This window comes from Delphinapterus leucas, chromosome 20 (assembly GCF_059928025.1).
Source record: "Delphinapterus leucas isolate spDelLeu-1000000601 "Yukka" chromosome 20, BTC_Dleu_Yukka2, whole genome shotgun sequence".
Lineage (NCBI taxonomy): Eukaryota > Metazoa > Chordata > Mammalia > Artiodactyla > Monodontidae > Delphinapterus > Delphinapterus leucas.
In genome coordinates, this window is record NC_143148.1 from 33,682,062 (window position 1) to 33,691,481 (window position 9,420).

Genomic DNA, 9,420 nt, shown 5'->3' on the forward strand with positions numbered 1-9,420 from the left:
AAGCACTGAACCACCAGGGAAGTCCCCTGAGGTATTTAAAGACTCCATAGATGTGGAGGGAATTCCCTGGCGGTCCAGTGGTTAGTACCCCAAGCTCTCACTGCCAAAGGCCCTGGTTCGATCCCTGGTAGGGGAAATAAGATCCCACAAGTTGCGCAGTGCAGCCAAAAAAAAAAAAAAGGAAGACTCCATAGACATGGAAACTCACTTCTACGTCTCTCACAGGTAATGGCGAGGCTGAGAAGGCTGCGGTGGGAACTCATACCTCCTTGGACTTCTCACATACGTTGGTGCCCAAACCTAACCAGGACTGGACCATGTCAAACACTTCTCTGAACAAAGTGGTTGATCAGTTTTCTCTCCAGGGCGCATTGCGAGGCAGCAGCGTGATCCATGATGAATTTTTCCTGGTCTGTTTTTGGCTTGTCTTGGTGCTAAAGTCTATGGCAATACAAAACAGCATGGTCATTTACTGTGAGACCTGCCCAAGTCAAAGAATGGGCTCTCTTTTAAGTCTCAGCAGTCAGGGTTTAACCTAGCTCGTTTTTCTTGGCTATTCTCATCATCCAGATGACAGGAAAGTTCTGTGGGGGCGTCTCTTTTATTCTCCTCCATGGGTTCCAAAGGGCAGTCTTGACCTATGGCCAGCACCTGTCGGACAGTCATGTCAGCACGAGCAGCTTTCAAGTAGCTGGCACACACCTGCCAGTCCTCCACAGAACAGGGCTCCACCACTGAGTCTCTGGGGAGGTCAGCTGGGAGAGGTGTCTCTAGGCAGCAAGGCAGGCTCTCCCCTTCTGGACTGGGAAGGACCCTCGGGACTGCATGGTTCAACAGGCGGCTGAGACCTGACATTACCATGATGTCACCGCTGTGCATAAACATGGGGATGGGGGCTTCATCTCTTTTGAGGCCACCCAGGGGAAAGATGGCAGACTGTCCAAAGCTGAACGACAGCAGGGGTTTGGAGTGCTCTAGTTCAGATTTATCTACATGGATTCCCAGCGTGGAGTCTAATCGGTAGTAATTCAGGATACCAGCTTCAGCTCGGAAACCCTGAAATCCACAGGCAGTGTCCATTTACTCTGAGAGGAAAGTCAGGTCAGCAGGGGAAGGTGTGTAGTGATCTGCAGAGTATTTCTTATTGTCCCAGTTACAATGGTAGCCTAGGGTCACCCAGTGCAGTTTCTCTAATAAACTTCAGGGTCTCCATTTATTCACTTCTTTATACCTTAGAAGCTCTTTGCTCTGTTCCCACAAATCTTGGGTCTCTTCTTAGTCACATGTGTGTCCAGGTTACATACATTGGGTTTCCGGGAATATGACTTAAGGAACTGCTTCACCTAATGCCGCTGGTGACCTGGGAGGAAGGGTTTGGGATAAAAATAAATCCGGGATAGGCTTGCAGTCCGTAGGCTCGCCACTTGCTGGCCAGCTGAAGTCCTGCTCTGTATGCATCGTGGTCACTGGCTGGGGACACATTTAGCTGAGATTTGACTACCCTGGGGGCACCAGGCCCCATGCCTTGGGCTGCTTGGGCCGCCAAGAAGTCAGTGACCCCTCCCAGGTCTGCGGTGCTGGGGCGGCTCTGCCGGCAGAAGCGGAAAAGCTTCGGAAAGGCGTCCTCCCCAGGCTCCGCTACCAGCATCGCCACAGCGCCCACGGCCACTGCCACCTTCCCCATCTTGCTGCCTGGCCTCGTCTCCATCCTGTTGTTGAAAAACAATGAAAGTAAGTGTGGAATTGCTACACCTGTGAGTTTTCAGGCTTTTCCTTCTCTGAGCCCCATTTTCTCCCTAATAATGGTAAGAGGGAACCCTTACTATGTACCCAATGCTCCCTACATATATTAGCTCACTTAATTTTCACAACAACTCTGTGAGGTAAGTTTGATTATTATCATGCTTGTTACACCCATGAGTCAACTGAAGCACAGAAAGGTTAAGTGACTTGCCCAAGGTCACACAGCTACTTGGTGCCGGAGGTGGGATTCAAATCAGCCTCTGCTTCCTTATCAGAACAGTGGAGGGATGGGAACAACCCCACTGGGTGATGAGTCCTCTAGTGGCAGGGGCTGTGTGTGTGTGTGTGTGTGTGTCTGTGTGCCCTTGGGGACCCAGCCAGGAGTAGGGGCTGTGTGTGTGTGTGTGTGTGTGTGTGTGTGTGTGTGTGTGTGTGTGTACCCTTGGGGACCCACCCGGGATGCTCAGGAAGTCAGCCATGATTATTGTCCTAGCAGGGTTTGGCAGGGAGGCAGGGAGCCAGTATGGGAGGGAATCAGAGACAGTCTGGGTTCGAATCCTGGCTCTGCCACTCACTCACCTCAGACCTTGGCAATCCTCTTGAGGCCTCTCTGAGACTTAGTTTTCTCAGCTATAAAATGGGGGCCATCCTAGTTGCTATTTCCAGGGCTGCTGTGAGGGATCAGGGGGAGAAAGGTGTGAGTGGCCTGGCCCACTGCCCAGCGTGATGAGCAGTGCTTAAATGTGGGCTGTTACTAGTCACCTGTTCACGGATGCCCTCAGCAGCTCTCTCTAGGTGATTTCTAACAGGACTTGGTCAGGAGTAGGCCCTTCAGAGTGTGAACGCCGGGTCCAGCGCCTCTCACACCACTGGTGATGTGAGCTGTGCCTAAGAACATTTACGTGGGAGCCTCAGCCTAAGGACCAGAAGGTCAGCAGCTGGGGTCAGGGTGAAGGTGGGCTCCTCGGCTGGCTGGGCACCGCCAGGGCCGCAAGTCAGGTGCTGGGGTTGTCATTCCTATGGTGACCACCAGGGGTCACGGTTGGCCACTTCTGCCTTCTTCCCTGGTCCCAGAGCCCATGGGCAACCTGCAGAGGGCAGCGAGGACTCCCACATTCCTGCCAACTGCAAGGTGGGGCATTTCCAGCAAGAGTGCATCTGAGGCCCTGACTTGGCTTTCCCACCTCTGTTAAACAAGAAAACTGATAAGTTTTTCCATCCCTCTGTGGGAATGTCTGCTGGTCTTTTATCTACCCATCCATTTATCTCTTTGTTCATTCACTCATCTGTTTCATCCATTCATCCTTCTGTCTGTCCATCCATTCATTATTCCTCTATTATCCATTCATCTGTCCTTTTATCCAGTCATCCATCCATCCATCCTTCCATCCATCCAACATCCAACATCTGTCCATCTACCCTCTGTCTATCCCACATGCACAAAGACCCCATGTGGAGCCAGGCTTGTTCAGCCTGAGGTTCCCCATGAAGGGAGGAGGCCCATTTGCTGCTCCCACCACCCCTCTCCCGCATCTCCTCCAGGCTCACCATCTGGTGGGACCAGGGATGTACCAGGCAATGATAACATAAGATGATGTGTGTGGACAAAATTGGGGGTGCAAAAATGTCACATTTCATTATTAATTTTTATAGCACATTAGACTCCAAGGCTCTCCCATCCTCTGCATGGGGATCGACATTGTGGACGTCTTTGAGTTAAACAAAAATCTGAGAGGCTTATGTTGCTCCTGGAAGGCAAATGGGTGAAGGGCCTCTGGTTCAGCTTTAGCCCATCGTAGTGACTGCTGATGTACTCGTATTGGAGCCCATGGGGTCTCTTCGTCGGCTGGCTCCCGGCCCCTCCCCAGGCTTCCTGGCCCAGGGGATGCTTTGCTGAGAAGCTGCCTGTCAGAGGCACCCCAGACCTTCCTCTGCAGAAACAGGAGCCTCTGGTCTCAGGCAGGCAGGTCCTGGCTTCAGTCCTTCACCACAGGGACCCATGCCGCAGGAACACAAACAGACCCAGACCCTAGATCCTGGAGCCTGTGGGCTTGGCTGCTTCCTTAGGCGAGCTGTTAGGGCAGCGTGAGCGGTGTAACCCAGCCTGGCAGGAAGGTTTCTTATGAGAGGGGACTTCTAACTGAGGCCTCCGTGTTGAGTAGAGTGGGACAGGGGAAGGCAAGTGGGAGGGGGAAGTTGAGGGTGGTAAAAGGAAGAGAGAGTGCAGACACATGGTCTTGGTGGGCAGGGTGGCAGTGGGAGGGGCAAGAGAGAAACCAGAGGGATAAGAAGGGGCCCCACCTTGGAGCTTGGGCAGTGGGGAGATATTGAAGGTCTTTGACCAGGTGAGTTCCCCATGCAGGTGGTGTTTCCAAAGAGTCACTCTGGCAGTGAGTGGAAACAGGTTGGAAAAATGTCCAGGGAGGAGTAGCCAACTCTGGTTGTTCCCGGGTGGACGTGAGACACTGGTGGGTCACCCCTCCCACGGTTGTGCTGACAGCAGGAATGGAGGGAGGGGGGTCGAGGCTCTGTGGGGCGTTGGGAGGGGGGACCCACAGGATGGAATTGCTTGGCTGGCCACCAGGTGGTGGGTGGAGTCATCAAGGCTGATACCTGGGGTCATGGGTGGTGGGTGGTCTGTCTGTAACTGGGGTGGGGAACCCACGAAGGGAGAACAGGTGGTATGTGTGTGTGCCTCAGTTTTACTGATGTAATCCTTTATTGTTAAACATTAATAAAATGTGAACTATAGAGAATACACAGCATCTATACACAATTTAACAAAAATTATAAAGCAAATCCCCATGTAACCCCCACCCCCTGAAGCCTCCAGCCTCTTTTCTCCATCCCACACCTTCCTGCACGGAGCATGGAAACATCCTGACATTTACAGGCATCGCTTCCTCACTTGTACTGATAGTTTTACCCCCTATATCTGCATCTCTGAATAACATAATTTTGGTTTTCCCTGTTTTAGAAGTTTATGTAAAAAAAACCCATGTTCCTTCAACTTACCATTAAGTGGGTAGGATTCATCTGTGTCTTTGTGTGTAGATACAGTTTATTCAAGCTCATTGCTGTATGCCATTCCAGTACGTGACCACACTACAAGCTATGAACCCATTCTCCTGTGGATGGACGTTTGGGATGTTTGCAGGTTAGGGCTATTGTAACCAATGCTCCGATGAACGTTCTCATATGTACGTAGAGGTGCATATTTATACACGTGTTTCTCCAAGCTGTATATCTGGGAATGGGATTTCTGAGCTACAGGTCATATGTATCTTCAACTTTACTAGAAGATGCCAGTTTTCTGAAGTGGGTGAACAAATTTACAGTCCCACTCTGCTTGGATGAGTGTTCCCATGGCTCTCTGGTGCTGCACAAGGCATTGCTATTTTTTGGCAATCTGCTGGGTGTGTAATGGTATCTCATCGTTACTGTAAGCTGCATTTCCAAGGCAATTTAATGAATTAGAGCATCTCTTCATATATTTATTGTCTGGTTGGACCCTCCCCCATTTTAAAGTGTCTATTTAAATCTTTTGTCTATTTTCTATAGGGTTGTTTGCAGCGTATGCCTCTGGTGCCAGCGTCACTCCGATTTCGGCTGCTGTGCGGGGTACAAACCTCCCACCAGAGAGCCAGTCTTTCCACATTCTACCCAGGGTCTTCTCCAACACTGTGGAAAAGACTGGAATGGGGGCGTGATAGCTGATGAATGGGCTCCCCACCTCCTGACCTTCATGGAGACAGCTCTGGAGCTCCTCAGAGGTCCTGGAGGTCCCACTGCCTACAGCAGTGACCTTGATAATGCCCTTGTATTTGGATGTCTGCCTGCCCTGTCTCACTCTCCCCACCCCTCACTCCTCCCTCGGGCATCATCTTCTAGACGCCCAAGCCCTTGTCTCAGGCTCCCTTCTCCTCTTGTTCTTATTGATTTCTGGGGGATATTTACATATTCTGGATACGACTCCCTTGTCTGTTACACTATTGCAATTATATTTTCCCACTCTGTGATTTTTCTATTCACTTTTTCCCCCTGTAGTCTTTTTTTTTTTAAGTAAAAAATTTTTTGGCCTCACCACGTGGCTTGTGCGATCTTATTTCCCCAACCAGGGATCAAACCAGGGCCCTTGGTAGTGAGAGCATGAAGTCCTAGCCACTGGACTGCCATGGAATTCCCTCTCCTGTAGTCTTTTGATGAATAGAAATTCTTCAGTTTAATATGTTCTAGTTGATTAAACATTTACCTGATGGCTGGTGCTTTTGTGTCTAAGAAATTCTTCCCTTATTCAAAGTCAGGAAGACATATTTCTATATCATTGCTCAGAAGTTTTGTAGCTTTTCACCATTAGGTCTTTAATTTACCTGCAATTGGTTTTCGTGACTGGTATGTAGTAGGATTGAATTTTTTTTTTTTCCCATATGGATACCCAACCATCCGAGCACCATTAATTAAAAGTCAAGTCTCTCCTCAATTCTCAGAAATGCCACCTCTGTCGTAAATCAGGCAGCCACGTATGTGTGGGACCATTGGTGAGTGTGTCAGTTTATTTCTGATGTCCCAATTAAGTTTTAGAATTTTATCCGAATTTTGTACATTTCTGGTTAGATTTACTTCTAGGCACTTGATATATTTTGAAGTGTTGTAGATGGTGGTTATATTAGTTATTTATTGACATGTAACAAATTATCCCCAAACTCAGCATCAAAACCCCAAACATTTATTATCTCCAGTTTTTGTGAGTAGGAACCTAGCTGGTGGCTCTGGCTTAAGGTCTTTTATGAGGCTGCAGTCAAGCTGATGGCTAGGGCTGTGGCTTTATCTGAAGGCTTTGATTCCCACAGTGAGAAGCTGGAAGAAGGACCTCGGTTGTTGTCTTCTTTGAAGAAAGAATTCAGCAAAGAGACCAAGGCTGTTAAAAAGATAAAAGCATTTATTAGAAGCAAAGTACGTGTGGAAGAAGCAAAGTAGTTGTGGAAAAAACAAAATATGTGTAAAAGAGCCCACAGGCGAGTCAGATTGAGTTTCACCCAGCTTAGATTGCTTATATAGGGGCAGTTTTCCTTTTTTTTTTTTTTATCCTGGCCAGTCATCTCCATATTTGGTCCTGGTGTGGGTGTGAATCTCTCAGCCAAGATGGATTCCAGCTGGCGTATCCTCTCTCCTTTTGTCCTTCCCGTAGACTGAGGGTCTTCTCTGTGCATGTGTTGGGCAGGGAAATCCACAAGAATGCACCCAATCAGGGCCCAATGCTCCTACTGGTATCCCATCTCAAAGAGTCAGCAGGAGGCCAGCTGCAGCTGCTCAGCCTGGGGCCTATCTATCTCCTACCTCAGCTTGATTTGTAGGTCTGCCTCATGTCATGGCAACTGGCTTTCCTGGGAAGAAGTGATTTGAGAGAGAGAGAGAGAGAACACCCAAGAATGTAAGCCACAGTCTTTTAATAACCTAACATCAGAAGTGACATCTCATGATTTCTGCCATATTCTATTCTTTTTTAAATTTTATTTTTATTTATTTTTTATTTTTGGCTGCTTTTGGGCCTTCACTGCTGCACGCGGGCTTTTCTCTGGTTGTGACGAGCAGGGGCTACTCTTCGTTGTAGCGTGCAGGCTTCTCATTGCGGTGGCTTCTCTTGTTGTGGAGCACGGGCTCTAGGCACACGGGCTTCAGTAGTTGTGGCTCGTGGGCCCTAGAGCGCAGGCTCAGTAGTTGCGGCACACGGGCTTAGTTGTTCCGCAGCATGTGGGATCTTCCAGGATCAGGGCTCGAACCCGTGTCTCCTGCATTGGCAGGCGGATTCTTATCCACTGCGTCACCAGGGAAGCCCCATATTCTAGTCATTAGAAGTAAGTTACTAAGTGCGGCCCACACAAGGGGAGGGGATTACATAAAGGCGTGACTACCAGGAAGCTGGGGTCATTTGGGGCCATCATATAGTGAATAGAGCCTGTTACAGTGACCTTTTAAAAAGTTTATTTTCTAATAGTGGTTACTATATAGTATTGCATAGTGATGTGGGGTTATTTTTGGTTTTTTAAGGCAGAGGTTTTTTTTCTAGCTTTCTGTTTGTTTGTTTGTTTTCTGGCTGCACCCTGCGGCTTACTGGATCTTAGGTCCCCGACTAGGGATTGAACCCGCGCCTTTGGCAGTGAAAGCAGAGAGTCCTAACCACTGGACCGCCAGGGAATTCCCCATAATGATGTCTTAACATTGTTTTTTTGTATCTGGCAACCTTGCTAAACTCTCTTATTAATTCTAATAGTTTGTCAATTTTTAAAAATGTACTCATTATAGCATCTATGAATAATGAAGCTTGTTTTTTTCTATCCAATCCTTGTCTGTTTTATTTCTCTTCCTTTTCTTACTGCATAGGCTAGGTCTTACAGAACAATACAGAACTGGTATAGTAACAGCAGGCTTTCTTATCTTGCTACCAATTTCAAAGGGAAAGTTTTTGACAGTTTCACCTTAAAGTATAATATTTGCTGTAGGGTTTTTTAAAAAAGTGTATACCCTTTATCAGATTTAGGAAGTTCCTTATATTTCTAGTTTACTAAGGTTTTTTTTCTTTTTTAAACCATGAATGGATATTGAATTTTGTCAAACATCTCTTTTGCATACAATGATCATTAGAATTTTCACCTTTGATCTATTAATGTTTGAACTACATTAATTTTTCTTCTAACGTTAAATCTACGTTGCATTGGTTAAAACTAAGTTGATCATAGCATTATCCTTTTATATGTTTCTGGGTATAGTTTGTAATATCTTGTTTAGAACTTTTGCCTCTGTGTTCTTGAGAGAGAGTAACCTGTAACTTTTCTTTCTCATATGCCTTGTTGGGTTTTGATGTCAAGATTATCCTAGCCTCATAAAATGAGTTTGAGTCTTCATTAAGAGTTTGGGCCAATTTAGAATTATTATTTCTTTCCAGAATTTTCTGTAGTATTTTCCAGTGACGCTCTCTGGTGATGGGTTTTCATTGTGGGAAGATTTTTGACTACAGATAGAAGTTACTTAGTGTACAGGACTGTTCAGGATTTTTTTTTTTTTGCGGTACAGGGGTCTCTCACTGTTGTGGCCTCTCCTGTTGCGGAGCACAGGCTCCGGACACGCAGGCCCAGAGGCCATGGCTCACAGGCCCCGCCGCTTCGCGGCATGTGGGATCTTCCCGGACCGGGGCACGAACCCGTGTTCCCTACATCGGCAGGCGGACTCTCAACCACTGCGCCAACAGGGAAGCCCCTGTTCAGGATTTTTATTTCCATTTAGAATGCTTACTGCAGCTTAAGTAAGCAATGTTTTTCTAGGAATTTTATAATATTTAATTATATTAATTTTTAGATTTATTGGCATAAAATTGTTCACAATATTCTGTTTTATATGATTACTGTTATAACATAATGTTTCTCTTTTCCAACCTGACATAGGTTATTTGTGCCTTTTTCTTTTGCCTTCATTGTTTGCCAGAGGTTGGTCAATTTTGTTAGTATTTCACATAGTCAATTTTGATTTTTGTTGATTTTCTTAATTGTAAGTTTGCTTACTACTTTATTAACTTGTGCTTTTATCTTTATTATTTTTCTGCTATATACTTTTAATTTACTACTCTTTTTCTAACTCCTTGAGGTAGATGCTTACCTAACTAATTTTAAGCCTTTATTCATT

General features: G+C 46.7%; 1 pseudogene; it reads right to left on the reverse strand.

The window, feature by feature from the left end:
- Positions 1 to 231: 231 nt before the first annotated feature.
- Positions 232 to 2,259, reverse strand: LOC111165320 (nucleic acid dioxygenase ALKBH1 pseudogene; annotated as a pseudogene).
- Between the last annotated feature and the right edge of the window lie 7,161 nt (positions 2,260 to 9,420).